Here is a 16,845-nt window from a genome sequence, read left to right on the forward strand (position 1 = left end):
TATTGAACTAGTCATCATATCTTCAGCTCCATGAAACACATGTTAATACTCAGTACTGCACATATATGGTTCTTTAATACATTTGTATTGGACTCAAATGTCTTCATTTTCAATGGCCATATATACAGCTAAAACAGATTTTTCATCATTAACATTTTAATATAACATTATAGTCATTATGGCCTTCAGAAAAAGGTTTTTTGGGGGGTGGGGTAGTGCACTATAGGCCCCTGTGGTCCCTCCTAAGCTTTTGTCCAAATGATATTTTTTTCTCTTTACATTTACTTTTATCAGGGTTTCTGCAGGTTGTTAAAAAGCATTAAAAGTCATTAAATAGATTTTGTGAAAGTGAAGGCCTTAAATGGCATTAAAAAGCACTAAATTCTTTGTCCAGATGCTTTAAAAAATTAAATACACTTGATGGAAAAACCCCCCCATTGTTATTCACGATTTATTGTGATTATGTAAACATTTAATAATTTTGATTGGAAGTATAATGTGATGATTGACAGGCGGAACCCTTTAATTGGCTATTGTTTATGGCCGATACACAAAGTCACAACACCGGATGCTTGGAATGCAACGTGCTGTGAGCGTGCTCATGCTGTGATGAAAGAGCGGAGGGGATATTAGCAAATGTCGGAAAAATGGGAAAATGTAAGCTTCAGCAGAAGTGATTGGAGGAGGAACTATACAGAACCTGGTTAAAGCCTGTTGACGGTAAACTGTATGTATATATAAAACTATAGATAAAACTGTATCTGCAGTTGGACGTGGGCATTCAGTTTGTTTAAAGTGGCATTAAAAAGTATTAAATTAGACTTGGTGATACCTGCAGAAACCCTGTTTATACTTTAAGTAGTTTTGAAACCAGTACTTTTACCTTTTTACTTGAATAAAAAGCTTGAGTTGATACTTTAACTTCTACAGAAGTCTTTTTAAACCCTATTATCTATACTTCTGCCTGAGTAATGAATGTGAATACTTTGGATACCTCTGCTATTTTATATACATACTATTTTATATGATACATGTGACCAAAACCACTGTAACCACATGATGGTATAAATACAGGTGAGTGTATGTGGTCTTGCCAAAGCTGCAGAGATGTCCTCAGACTGATTGACAGGTGTGATTGACAGCTCACTCACCTTCAGTCAGACATTCAGAGTTTCTATTTATTCCATTAAAAGCATTCAAATTCACATTCTGTTCTGAGAAACAGATTCACTGTAGTGGTCGTTAACGGCCATATGAGCGGGTTTTACAAATGTCTGATTAAGTTTATTTCTTTATATCATTAATACAGTAGTGTTTATAACTCAGTTCCTCAGCTCCAGCCCCTCATATTCATCCCAATATGGTCATTTGGTGATACGCAAAATGTAAACTCTAAGCTTCAGCTTCAATTACAGAAAAAAAAAAAACAACTAAATATGTATGACTTTTCACTCAGTGTCTGTTTTCATAAGCATCTGGTGAAGATCAGGGTCCTCAATGGAAAAACACGCCCAGTATAGACCGAGTGGAATCTATTCCATCCAATCAAAAGAAAGAACGGTATGAAGTGGACGGGACTTGCAACAGTATGAGGAGAGGAGTCTGATCCAGTTATTTATGATCTGACAGTGAAGGATCTCCATGATCGATGTGTTGAATAAAGTGTATGAAGGGACATGGTTTCCTACATCACAAGGCCCCTCGTCTCGTCATGAGGCTCCTGAACGTCTTGTCATGATCCCCCTGAACATCTCATCACAAGGCTCCTGAACGTCTCATCACGAGGCTTCTGAACATCTTATCATGAGGCCCCTGAACGTCTCATCATATCAACAGTCAATGAGTTAAAATGACTAGCGGCATTGTACCCATGATGCCATTGTACGATAGCATGAGAGGCTAAAATAGCCCAGCATACCTCGCAACATTTGAATACAGACATAAAATTGTGCCTAGTAGATAGTAAGGTAATGTTTGTATTCATTTGGTGAGTTTGGCGGCAATCGGGCATGTGAAGGTCTGTGGTGAGCTCGGACTTGTTCCGAGGTGAGCTGGGACCCAGTCTGTGGTGAGCTGGGACCCTGTTAAAATTGCCCAGCATATCTCACAACATTTGAATACGGACATAAAATTGCGCCTAGTAGATGATAGTCAGTTAATGTTTCTATTCATCTGGCGAGTTTGGCGGCGATCGGGCCTGTGAAGGCTGAGGAAAATCCGTACAAACACCCTCCTGTGCTGCAACATCGATCGGACACCGGACGGACACAGAACGTGCATTATAGTAGGATTGAGTTAGCTGTTAGCTCGTAGCTAATGGGAGGGGCTCAAACCTGACCAGACTCCATTTCCTAAGATGCTTTAATTAAAATAATCAACCATGAATCAGGTTTAACATGTACGTCTCAGCTTTATGACCACATATTATTCACTAAAGTTTCACCTATAGACACATACTTTATATAATTAAGGAGTAAGGCATTTTTATTTAATGTTAGAGCTTAGTTAATTAAGTAAATATTCCTGTAATAACATAATTAAAACAGAGCATATGGTAGAAACTGGGTAAAATGCCAAACTTACAGACGGGTGTGATGAGTTAGAATCTGTGCCAAAACCAAATCTGTTGAAACCAAATACCAATCTATAAATATTCAATTATTCACATATCAGGTTTTCTGGAGCCAACTCATCTTATTTTAATTTAATTAATTCAGCTCACTATCACAAATCAGAGAGTCACCTCAAAGGGAAATACAATTTGTACAGAAAATAATACAAAGTTTTCTGTCCTTGGACCATTGAGTTTAGAGACAAAAAACTAAAATATAAACAAATAAAAAAAATTATCAGGAAAAACAGTAACATCGAGTAACGAGTTTATATTTGAGCTTTCAACCTACATTTACTATTATGATGTGTGTTGTAAATGAGTCCTTGATCTCAGTGAGTCTTAGCTGTTTAAATAAAGGTGAAATAGATAAGAAAAAAAAAAAAACACCATGGATTTAAGTGGACGAATGTTAGGAAAAAAATATACAGAGAAAATGTGACAAAGAGCAGGAAACACAGACGATCCAGTAGAAGATGAAATAAAACGGACCCACCGATGTGTCCAGTCCAGGTCCAGTACAGTCAAGGCCCAGTCTAGTTCAGTCCAGTCCAGTGTAATCTAGTCCAGTTCCAGTCCAGGTCCAGTTTTGTCCAGTCCAGTCTAGTCTAGTTTAGTCTGGTCCAGTCCTGGTCCAGTTCAGTCCAGTCCAATCCAATCCAATCCAATCCAGTCTAGTCTAGTCTAGTCTAATTCAGTCCAGGTCAAATCCAGGTCAAGACCAGCCTCGTCCAGTCTGGTCTGGTTCAGGTCTAGTCCAGTCCAGTAAGGTCTAGTGTAGTCTAGGTCTAATCCAGTGCAGTCCTATCTTGTTTAGTCTAGTTCAGGTCCAGTCCAGTCCAGTCCAGTCTAGTCTAGCCTAGTTCAGTCCTGGTCCAGTTCAGTCCAGTCCAGTCTAGTCTGGTCTAGTCTAGTCTAATTCAGTCCTGGTCCAGTTCAGTCCAGGTCTATTCCAGTCCAGTCCAGTGCAGTGTAGTCCAGTCCATTCCAATCTGGTCCAGTCTAGTCCAGTCCAGGTCCAGCCTAATTAAGTCCAGTCTAGTCAAGTCCAGATCCATTCCATTCCAGTCCAGTCCAGTCCAGTCCAGTCTAGTCCAGATCTGCAGAACTCAACTGGGTTGCATTCACCTCAGATCTGCCTTTAATGAAGCAGTTGGAGACAGAGCGCCGTCTCCCGTCGGCGTCCGTGGGTGAAAGGTCACGACTCCTGCCATGTCACACTCATTAGACCGTCCACGGAACCAGTGACCCCACTCCAAACGGGCCTCATTTACTGTCGTCTCTGTCACTAATAATGCAGAGAATGGACGCCGTGTGCGTCTGAGTGTGCGTTCACTGTGGATTTGTATGTTTCCCGCTTCCTCCTCTCTCAGCCTGTCAGCAGCAAAGCATCATGGGAGTAGCTCCGGCTGCTTCTCTGACCTTTTTTTTTTTTTTCTCGCGGTGAACTGGCTTCTTCTCCATAAACTTATCTCCCAGTGGAGCTGTGGGCTTAACTCTGAGCCACGGACACAAACCGTTGCCGCCGCTGCCGACTCACGTCTAACCGGCCTTGACATTAAGTCGCACATGCACGGCTTAAAGACAGGAGCTGACAGCTTTGGTGATCTTCATAAAAACTGGTGCAGAAGTGCCTCGTGCACTGCATCACTGTCTGTGCAGATCCACTGATGAACGGAATGACATGGAGACGATTCACAGAATGAGAAATAAAGCACACAATGTTTATACTCACAGATGATCATATCAGACAGCAGACGACAAATACTCAGACGGTGGACAGAGAACTGTATCCTGCACTTGATCATTCATTCGTTCATTCATTCATTCATTCATTCATTCATTCATTCATTCATTCATTCATTTCTTTTGTGAACTGATGAATCCTTTCTATCTGCATCATGGAGTTGGTATTTAATAACCCTTCATCTGAACATGTCCAACAGGTCAACCTGAGGCCTGAGATTCTGTCCTGATGTCCTTGAACTACTCACATCACTACTCACTCACATCCTTCTCACATCCTGAAATTTCAGACCGGATCACCTCCATCAGAATCTGAACACTCTAGACCACAGGTGTCAAACATACGGCCCGGGGGCCAAAACAGGCCCGCCAAAGGTTCCAATCTGGCCCGTGAGATGAATTTACAAAGTGCAAAATGCAAAAATTACCCTGAAGATGTTAACAGTCAAGGGTATCAAACTCAAAAATAATAGCATAATAACCTAGAAATAATGAGTCCAAATTTTCTTCTTGGTTTAATGTGAGAAAAATAATATGACATTATTCCTATGAATAATGACAACACCAGTTTTTCTCTTTGATTTATTGCAAAGAACATTAAATTCTGATATCCTTTAACAATAAAATGTCAATAACCTGAACAAATATGAACAACCTGAAATGTCTAAAGAAAAATAAGTGCAATTTAAACAATATTCTGCCTATTTTGTGCCTTGGTAGATCTGATCGGTAATGCACATGTAGAAATCATAAGCTGAAGTATAATATTGCTAAAATTGCACTTATTTTTCTTCTGAAATTTCATTTTTTTCCCGGCAGTTACTCACATCTTTTTTTGTTTTGGATAGAAATATTTTCATCATTTAATGTTATTTTTTGCACTAAAAAATTTGGACTTATCATTATTTATAGGTTATTATGCTATTATTTGACTGGTTCTGGCCCGCTGGAGATCAAATTGGGCTGAATATGACCCCTGAAAGAAAATGAGTTTGACACCCCTGCTCTAGACTCAGGTCAGGACGAGTTACACTTTAATAATGATTATCAGAGTAAAAACAACACTGGACGTGAAGGACGGTTTTTACCATCAACACATGAACTGGATCATGTAGAGGTGAAGGCCACCTGGACCTGGACTAGATCCTCATGGAATTAGATTGCCTGGACCTGGTCCTCATAGTAGTCAGGGGTCTTAGACCACCTGGACCTGGACTGGGATTGGGTCCTCATAGTGGTCTTGTGGTTGTGAATGCTGTACAAGTTGTAAAGAGCCTTGAGGTGAATTTCTGATTTGTTACATTGGACCAAATAAATAAAACAGAATTGAATTGAAAATGAAGCGACCTCCAAAACTTCAAAAACATCAGTTTGATGTTCAGACGCTGTTGTACCAGGAAATGATCGCAATGTTCAAGAAACACATTATAAAGAGATGTTTTAACCAAAAATCCAACTCTGCCTCAGGCTTGAACAGGAAAGGGAAGACGGAGCCCAGAAATGGTTTAGTTAAAGTAACGACCAAACAGAATATTTGAATAAATTAATCGACCCCCAGAGAATCAGCATAAAAATGAGCCACACATGTCACACAAACTCACACAACAAAGGAAGGAATTAAACTGTTGGTATTTGTAACAGAATGTTTCAGGATTCTGTCTGAAAAGTGGGACCGGTTCAACTACATTTTATGAGGAGCTGCAGATTCCTTTTCAGTTCTGTTTGATTCAAGTTAAAGAGTCCAGAGAAGGAAACCCAACTCCAATCACTTCAGTGAAGGTCACTCTGGTATTTTTACTCAGTGAGACCTCAAACTATAAGGATCTGTCTGTAATATCCAACAGACTCCTGTGTATCAGTGAAGTATCTCCAACAAGAACCAACACACACAGAACCAAAACACACAGAACCAACACACACAGAACCAAAACACACAGAACCAACACACAAAGAACCAACACACACAGAACCAACACACACAGAACCAACACACACGGAACCAAAATGCTCAGAACCAACACACCAGTGTATATCAGTGAAGGATCTCCACTCTGATGTTGCTGTTCCATCTGAAACACTGTGGTTGTAATTAAACCAACATCAACCAACACATACAGAACCAACACAACAAGAACCAACACACAAAGAATCAACTCACCAAGAACCAACACGCACAGAACCAACACAACAAGAACCAACACACAAAGAATCAACTCACCAAGAACCAACACACACAGAACCAACACATAAAAAACCAACACACAAAGAATCAACTCACCAAGAACCAACATGCACAGAACCAACACAACAAGAACCAACACACAAAGAATCAACACACACAGAACCAACACAACAAGAACCAACACACAAAGAATCAACAAACACAGAACCAACACAATAAGAACCAACACACAAAGAATCAACTCACCAAGAACCAACACACACAGAACCAACACATAAAAAACCAACACACAAAAAATCAACTCACCAAGAACCAACACACACAGAACCAACACATAACAAAACCAACACACAGAACCCACACACAAAGAACTCAAACACCAACTCACCAAGAACCAACACACAAAGAACTCAAACACCAACTCACCAAGAACCAACACACAAAGAACTCAAACACCAACTCACCAAGAACCAACACACAAAGAACTCAAACACCAACTCACCAAGAACCAACACACACAGAACCAACTCACCAAGAACCAACACAACAAGAACCAACACACAAAGAATCAACTCACCAAGAACCAACACACACAGAACCAACACAACAAGAACCAACACACACAGAACCAACACATAAAGAACCAACATACAAAGAACTCAAACACCAACTCACCAAGAACCAACACACAAAGATCTCAAGCACCAACTCACCAAGAACCAACACACGCAGAACCAACACATAAAGAACCAACACACAAGGAACTCAAACACCAACTCACCAACAACCAACACACAAAGAACTCAAAGACCAACTCACCAAGAACCAACACGCACAGAACCAACACAACAAGAACCAACACACAAAGAATCAACTCACCAAGCACCAACACCACAAGAACCAACACACAAAGAATCAACTCACCAAGAACCAACACACACAGAACTAACACAACAAGAACCAACACACAAAGAATCAACTTACTAAGAACCAACACACACAGAACCAACACAACAAGAACCAACACCCAAAGAATCAACTCACTAAGAACCAACACACACAGAACCAACACACAAAGAATCAACTCACCAAGAACCAACACACACAGAACCAACACATAAAGAACCAACACACAAAGAATCAACACACACAGAACCAACACAACAAGAACCAACACACACAGGACCAACACACCAGGAACCCACACACCAGGAACCAGCACACACAGACCCCACACATCTTGTCAGTCAAACCATGTTTAGTTTATTTCCATCTGAAACATTGTGGTTGGAATGGAACCTTCATCTCTCCCTGGAGAACGTGGTGTCTGTAGCTCTGAGGCTCTTTGTGTTTCCTGTCACATCATACGTTCCACCAGCGGTTCTGTCTTAATGTCCTGTAAATATAATATAAGTCTACTCCAAACGGATGCTGTGAGGATCATAAACCCTGGTTTCCCAGACCCGTTAAACTCCCACTGCCGTCCTCCATGGCCTCCCATCGTCAACGAGACATTGACTGAACTGTCTGAGCAGCATCTTTGTCAACTGTCAGCGTCGGAGGAGATTTGGCCGAGCAGAAAGACCCGGGGTTATTGAGTCCTTTTGATAGTGTCAGTGCACAGAGAGTGTGTAATCTGTCTCTGCTCCGGCGACGCTTGCCCAGACGCCGAGCTTCCTCTGAGGCCGATGGGCTGATACTTCCACCGTCAGCGCCATTTGTGTCATTCAAGGTTAAAACCAGAGGGTCACTGATAAATGACTGTACATGTGTCAATACGGTTTATGATCAGGGTTAGATTTAATCAAGCTGTGATGGTTTAGACCAGTGTTACTGAGCAGCTCCTAAACCAGTGGATTCAACAGCTGTTAGTTCCATCAAAACACACAATTCACACAAAATCATCACAACACATGCACTATTCATACTCAACATGGCATTAGAGGATGCATGGGATGGAGCTGTCAGAACCTCCTCAGACCCACCAGAACTCTCACCACATGGTTCTGGTTCCCTGAAGAACCACATCACTGACAGTACTATTGACTGGCACATGGCATTCATTTTTTTTTTTTTTTTCCACCATTCAGCTCTTTAATCCAGCCTTTCTCCTGCTTTATCTTGTCCAACCATTGCTCACTTTGCACTGACTTCAAAAGACTCCATGTCATGAAAAAAGAAATAACATGGCCACTGGAGACAATCACTGAAGGTCATCAAGAAGCTAAGTGTCTCCATGACAGCCAGACGACCTCTGTGATGACCTTTAACCAACACATGAAGAACCAAGACACAAAGAAGAACCAAAAACATGAAGAAGCACTAAACGGACGAAAAAGAACCAACACATGAATAACAACTAAAGAAGAACCAACAAACAAAAAACCACCATGGACCAAACAGATGAAGAAGAACTGACACACGAAGAAGAACTAAATACACGAAGAACTGACAAACAAAGAAGCACTATGGACTAGGGATGCACCGATACCACTTTTTTCCAGACCGAGTACAAGTACGAGTACGTACATTTGAGTACTTGCCGATACCAAGTACCGATATGAGTACTTAATAATCCCATTCCAGTTTTTAGTTCCTTTTGTAAATGTGCTTTATTGTCGTTGTCATTAGTCTGACTGGAACAAGGTGTTGCTTCTGACATTTAATGTGTTGGAATGAGCGTTTCTCAATTAATCCACCAGGGGGCGCTGCTCTGAATTAACCATACTGGACAAATACCATGAAGAAGAGTAAAGTTTTTTGAGAAGAAGAAGAAGAAGAAGAAGAAGAAGAAAGTCAGCAATAACAAACATGGAGACCACAGAGGCAACACTAATGTGATACTAATATTGCAGCGTTTGTGCCGGTAAGGTTTAAAAGTGAAGTTTCAGCAGGTAGAGAAAAGATAAATGAGTGATAAGTTTCATTTTCACTTCCGCTGGTGGCGGTCCACACCACTCCGTACCCCCATAGTATTATAAGTAGGATGGAAACCGGCCCAGCCCTGGGTAGCTGTCATAAATATATCAGTAGTTTTTCACTAACTCACACAGTCGCTCTTTGAACAGATCCTCTACCTCCACGGTTCCTGCTGGTATTCTCCATCTGGGAACGCATCTGTGAGCACCTGGAAAACAGATGGAATGTACGCAGAGGACGGACAGAACGCTGCGTCCGTAACTGTCTGTGTCTTTAACGTTACTTGCAGTCAGCGTTACTTTTATCACCGTCATTTATTTTGAAAAATCTCCACACTCTTCACACTCCCCACACATGATTCCACCGCCTCGTACCTGCTGTACTGAACTGTGAATGCCATATGGCTGTAAGTGGTATCGGTGCATTTGTATTGGATTACTTTTATGAGTACGGATACGAGTACACACACTGAGTATCGGAGCCGATGCCCGACACTGGTATTGGATCGGTGCATCCCTACTATGGACCAAACAGATGAAGAAGAACCAACACGCAAAGAAGAACTAAACACACGAAGAACCAACACATGAGGAAGAACTAAACACACGAAGAAAAACTAAACGCACAAAGAGGAACTAAACACACAAAGAACTAAACACACAAAGAACCAACACACAAAGAAGAACTAAACCTAAACCTGTTGGATCAGGTCTCGTCCTTGGAACCAGCTGCAGAGGGTCATGGAATTGGACAAGGTCTGGACCATCCTGTGTTTAAAGCTAATGTCATCACCCAAGCTAACGGTACCAAACCACTGATCTCTGGGACCTCCTTGACCATGTTTTGTCTACGAGATGCTGAAGATTCTTCTATGTATCCCACAGACTACCATGGTCCACAGTCCAAAGCCTAGACCCAGACCTGGTCCTGTCTGCACTGACGCCAAGTGAATGGCGCTGATCTAAGTCCTGGTTTGGAAGAGTTCAGCCCTGACGTTCTCAGCCAGCAGCAGAACATAAAGCCCTCCTGGCTGTTCTTTCACCGTGAAATGGATCCAACATTTTTACATAATATCTGGGCTTTTACTGCAGTGAGCTCATATTACCAGAGAACAAACTGGTCACCTGGCAACACTGAACACTGGTTATATCAGCATGTCAGGATGTAAATGGACAGTTTCACAGTAATGAGTGATGTGACAGAAGACTCCCCACATTCAGACGGACATGAGGAGTGGGACTGTCCGTTTTCCTCTGGGTTTCCTGCTGTGATCACAGTAGATCCTCCTCATCTCCAAGGTTATGTGACGATGCCTCTGAATCCAGTCTGTTTGATGGAACTATGTCAACTCAAAGCTCTTCAAAGGAGTGATATTTTCCTTTTTTTAAAAATGGAATTATGCAATTTAAAGCCTTTCCCTGTGGTCTACATAAACTGTAAATGCTCTGCTTGGGTCTGAATTCTTCATTAATTCAACTCCACAGGTCCATCTTCAACCCTATTTCTGAATAAAGACATAAGAAAGGTCATTTTGAGCACTGACCCTTTAAATGCAAATGACCCCACCCCCTCCAGGTTGTTGACTGCTGCTCTGTCCTGTTCAACCAACAGCTGAACATTTTAGGTAATGGGCTCAAAGTTTGGACATATTTTCAGTATCGACTACAACTGCTGCTGCTGACAAACAATTATGTCGTACTCTGAGAAATGTTCATCAGAAGTCTTGACCTTACATGTACAAATGTTGTGACATAACTAGCTATAAAACGTAACAAATTAAGAAGGAATTGAGACAGGTTGTAGAAATCCACTCCATTTTTCCCAAAATGAATATAAAGATAGCTTTGCAGCACCTGGAGGGTTCAAATTCAAACTTTTTGAACTATTAGGGTCCAAATACACAAATAAATGAACCAAAGACTAATAAAAGTGGGTTTAGCAAAATATGACCCCTTTAAAGAGGTTTCCTTGGCTTCTTTTAACAGTAGCTTCAGTGAAAACCGTTCTCATTACACAACATTTTCAGCGGAAAGAGCTGAAATGGAGAAGAAAAGAATCATCCCAGACTGAATCAGCCTTGGTCTTAATGTCCTGTTCATGGAACCCAAACCACATCTGTGATTGGCCTGATTTTACATCATTTAGTTCAGTTGGATCCTCACTGAAGGTGGACCGACAACGTGTAATAGGAAAAAAGGCCTGTTGAGCTGATGTGAATGCTGGGAAAGCAGCGATAAAAGCGATTTGATTCGTTGGCGTCCATGAGCCTTGAGAAAAAAATGCATAAAAAAAAAGACTGAGTGCCGCAAAGAGAAGGTTCTCTGTAACTGCAGGTACATATTTAACATAGAGTGGAAATGAGCTTTAAGTCAAAGTCATCAACTCCTCCTCAGTTCACCTCAGTTCACTGTCAGAGATAGAGATAAGCAGAAAGCAGGAACGTCCAACTCATTTTAGTTCAGGTTCCACATTTAGCACACCAGGAACCAACACACCTAGAACCAACACACAAACAACCAACACACCAAGAACCAACACACAAACAACCAACACACCTAGAACCAACACAACAAGAACCAACACACAAGCAACCAACACACCTAGAACCAACACACCTAGAACTAACACACCTAGAAACCACACACACTGACAACCAACAGACCGAAACCAACACACAACCAATGCACAAAGAACCAACACACAAAGAACCAGCACACAAACAACCAACCCACGAACAACCAACACACCTAGAACCAACACAACAAGAACCAACACACAAACAACCAACACACCTAGAACCAACACACAAACAACCAGCACACCTAGAACCAACACCTAAACAACCAATACACCTTGAACCAACACACAAACAAACAACACAACAAGAACCAACACACAAACAACCAACACAACAGGAACTAACACACCTAGAACCAACACATCTAGAACCAACACAACAAGAACCAACACAACAAGAACCAACACACAAACAACCAACGCACCCAGAACCAACACACAAACAACCAACACACCAAAACCAACACACAAACAACACATAAACAACTAACACACAAACAACACACAACCAACACACAAACAACCAACACACAACCAACCAACACACAACCAACCAACACACAAACAAACAACACACCTAGAACCAACACACAAACAACCAACACACCAAAACCAACACACAAGCAACCAACACAAAAACAACACTCAAACAACACATAAACAACTAACACACAAACAACACACAAACAACCAACACACAAACAACCAACACACCAAAACCAGCACACCAAAACCAACACACAAACAACCAACACAGCTAGAACCAACACACCAAAACCAACACACCAAAACCAACACACAAACAACCAACACACCTAGAACCAACACACCAAAACCAACACACAAACAACCAACACACAAACAACCAACACACAAACAACCAACACACCAAAACCAACACACAAACAACTAACACACAAACAACCAACACACCTAGAACCAACACATCAAAACTAACACACAAACAACTAACACACCTAGAGCCAACACATCAAAACTAACACACAAACAACTAACACACCTAGAGCCAACACACCAAAACTAACACACAAACAACTAAGACACCTAGAACCAACACACCTAGAACCAACACACAAACAACCAACACACCTAGAACCAGAGACTCTTATGGGAAACAATGCAAAGTTAGGTTAATTTTAATAACCTAAACAAAGCACAGTTGTCAAACATACGGCCTGTGGGCCAAAACCAGCCCACCAAAGGGTCCAATCCGGCCCCTGGGATGAGTTTGTAAAATGCAAAAATTCATTCATTCATTCATTTTCTGAACCCACTTAATCCTCACTAGGGTCACAGGGGTCACTTGGAGCCTATCCCAGCTACATAGGGGCGAAGGCGGGGTACACCCTGGACAAGTCGCCAGTTCATCGCAGGGCTAAAAAAATGCAAAAATGACACTGAATATAATAAAAATCAAGGATGTCAAAATCATTTTAGTTCACATTCCACATTCAGACCAATATGATCTCAAGTGCATCAGAACCAGTAAAATACTATCATAATAACAATCTATATAATAATGACATTCCAATGTTCTTTGTTTTAGTGTAAAAGGATAGAATTACTTGGAAGTGTTAACATTTACAAACTATTCTTTCACAAAAAATATGAAAAATCTAAACAAATCTGAACAAATCTGAACAAGCAGCCTGTTAATAAATGTTGTGTGTATTTGTAGATCCACTGTGATCTGTAAGTTGTGATGTTCATGTGAAAATGATTAACTGAGGTGTTGAAATTGCACTTATTATTCATGTCTATTGTTATTCATATTTTTAAGGAACGTTTGTAGATGCAAACATTTTCACAATGTAATTTTACTTTGATCACTGTTATTATTTCACTGGTCTGGCCCACTTTAGATCATATTGGGCTGAATGTGGAACCTGAACTAAAATTAGTTGGACACCCCTGACCTAAAGGATTCAGGGTTTTCCTAGTCCTGTGAAATGACATGTTACGACATAATATTTAACATTTTTACAGCAGTTTTCTTTCCAGATAACGTGTGTGAATGCCATTGGTTGAGACATAAGTTATTTAAAGTGGAACCGTAAATGAAAATACCTGTTGTTCAACTCAGCTCTTCTTTTATGATCTCGTTGGTGGAACGCCGGTGTGACGGTGTTAAAGTAAAAGTAGGTGTTGCCGCTGCATGAGAAGCTGTAATACTCACTGAGGTGTTGATGAGATTTATTTCACATTAAGTCTTTTGTTTTGTGAGCTCCACATTGGGTAACCTTCAAACTTCCTTAAAAAGTCAAATCTGGGGGGCTGTGTGTGATGAGCTGTATTTGCATACATTTCACTGATTACACCTTTAAATGGAAAACTCTGCCAGTGACTGAGGTGTTGATGTAGCGTTAATAATGAACCCCTAGATACACTCCGACTAATTATAAAAGTGTTTCCAGAGTGCTGTGTGTGGGCGGGACTGAACCTCTACCTACTTCACATATGGCGGGGTCCGGTCTGATCAGCTCCCCCCTCCTGTTGTGAGTGGGAGAATCAACAGCGCTCAATGAGTGTGTCGGTGGATTCACGCCCACAGCATTGACAGTTGACTGGTTTCTCTTCACGACCCAGTGTCAATGCGTTGTGTCTGTTGAAAAGGCGTGGACTGTAGGTACAGACATGTAAAGGTCACGTGGAGGCGTATATAAGAACATGGAGCTCATTCATACATAATAATGTTAAAATTCCTCTGATAGATTCACAACATTGAGGGAACTTTCTCTGCACATTGGACTTTTTATTGTTTTTTTCCTCTTTCTGTACAAACACCAGCTTCACTACATATATTGAATCAGAATACTTTATTAATCCCAGGGGAAATTAATGGGTGTTCCAGTCGCTCCATTCAAGTAGAATAAAAAAAAGCAGGAAAGAAATTATCAATACAACAGAAAAAGAAAAGCCAATGTCTACTGCCACAGTACCGTGGTAGTAAGTATGGGCTTGTCTACTGGCACAGTGCCAAACAAATGTTAGCATTTGTACTGTGACAATGAGCAGTAAGGGCATTTTGTTGCCAGAGCCAATTATGGATACTGATCCATGAACTCATTGGCCTCTTGTTGCCTCAGTACTGTGGTAATATATGGTGTATATGCCTTATACACACTGCAACCAAATTATGTCAAAAGTTTAATATCATTTCAACCTTTCGTCCACATGACACCAGTGTTGCCTGTGCCCTGAAATGGTATTTTTGGAGAAATGGTCCTAGAGTGGAAACATTTCCCAACGCTGCCCTGGTGTTGGCGTATGGATAATCAAAACACCACTTTATGGAAATGATGACGCCATTGTACCACCTGACCAGAAGAAGAAAACCCTGGACGTAACCTCATGCACATGCTCATTGCATTCTTCTGTGATTTTAGTGTATCCTGCCATAGGCTCTGTCTGTGTTTGTGTACAGCACCACATATAGGTGTGGCATATGTATTACACCATTTTAACCCAGTTTTCCCATTTCCACCTGGACGCAGATATTTCTGGAAACGATACATATATGTATGTAATACTTTTAGAATCTGCAAAAGAAAAATACCATGAGCATTGTGGTCTGGACGTAGCCTCTTTAACTGGTCCCCTAGCCTTTTCCTGTACCTGGATAGGCCCATGACATGTGCGATGCCTATTGCCACAGTACTGCAGGGTGACAGGTTACCAGTCTACACAGGATAGAATGAAGGCGCTGATTGGCTCTGTGGGAATAGACACATGAGGAAGGTAGTCCCACAGTACTGTGGATATAGACACTTTGAAAAGAAAAAAATATATAAATACATACATATATAAAGATCGAAATATACAAACAAATATATAGAATTTTGTACAATATCTACTAGACAATATAATACCAATATGATAATTAAATAAATAAACATGATAAGTGTGCAAAATACAGTTATGTGTAATTATGACTATGTGGTTATATGGTGATAATTATTATATTTATGTGGTTATACTTATTCTTGCCCAAAGACATTGACTGTAAATAGAAAAATGTATGGAGGGATGTGATTGTTTTGAATTTTCACCTGTTTAAATACTGGTCCTTTTAGCCACAGTTCAGATGTTTAACACTGAACCACATGTTACTTCACTGTTTTTGGACTCTAACATAGAGACAGAACCTGACAACCTCACACATTCAGCTGGGGTTTGATTCACATAGAACAGGATGCTGACATTCAGGGACACTGAGCAGTATTTTTCCACATGTTCAGATGTAACAGAACTAAATCAGATTAACCTGTACACATGCGTGAATACAGAGGAGTATTGGGGACACATCCAGGTCTGTTAATCTGATTTATTATAATCAGATTACTGCTGTTATCTGATCAAACAGATCAGATTAGACTTTGTACATCAGGGGTGTCACAGTCATTTTCTTTCAGGGGCCACATTCAGCCCAATATTATCTCAAGTGGGCCGGATCAGTAAAATAATAACCTATAAATAATAATCCAAATTTTTGTTTTTAGCGTGAAAGTTAAAATACGTTATGAAAATGTGAACAACCTGAACAACCACGTACAACCTGAAATATCTTTAAAAAAAAAAAGCGCAACTTCATCAATGTTGTAAAATGTAAGGAGTAGAGGTAAGAAGTTGGATGAAAAATAATTACCCCAGTAAAGTATACAGGGTGGGGAAGCAAAATTTACAATATTTTGAGGCAGGGATTGAAAGACAGTGTATTACCAATTAGTTTATTGGAAGTCATGAGAATTTATTTGCCACAAGAAAATGTACATAATAGAAAATGTTTTTA

At 40.6% G+C, this 16,845-nt stretch overlaps 1 long non-coding RNA gene across 1 annotated transcript in view; it reads left to right on the forward strand.

The window, feature by feature from the left end:
* LOC115419047 (uncharacterized) overlaps positions 1–8,811 on the forward strand; it is a 152,057-nt gene extending 143,246 nt beyond the window's left edge. The window contains exon 4 of the long non-coding RNA XR_003935389.1: positions 8,769–8,811. This is a non-coding gene — a long non-coding RNA (uncharacterized LOC115419047). The remainder of the gene's footprint in view (positions 1–8,768) is intronic.
* Positions 8,812–16,845: the final 8,034 nt, after the last annotated feature.

Source organism: Sphaeramia orbicularis, chromosome 5 (genome assembly GCF_902148855.1).
Source record: "Sphaeramia orbicularis chromosome 5, fSphaOr1.1, whole genome shotgun sequence".
Lineage (NCBI taxonomy): Eukaryota > Metazoa > Chordata > Actinopteri > Kurtiformes > Apogonidae > Sphaeramia > Sphaeramia orbicularis.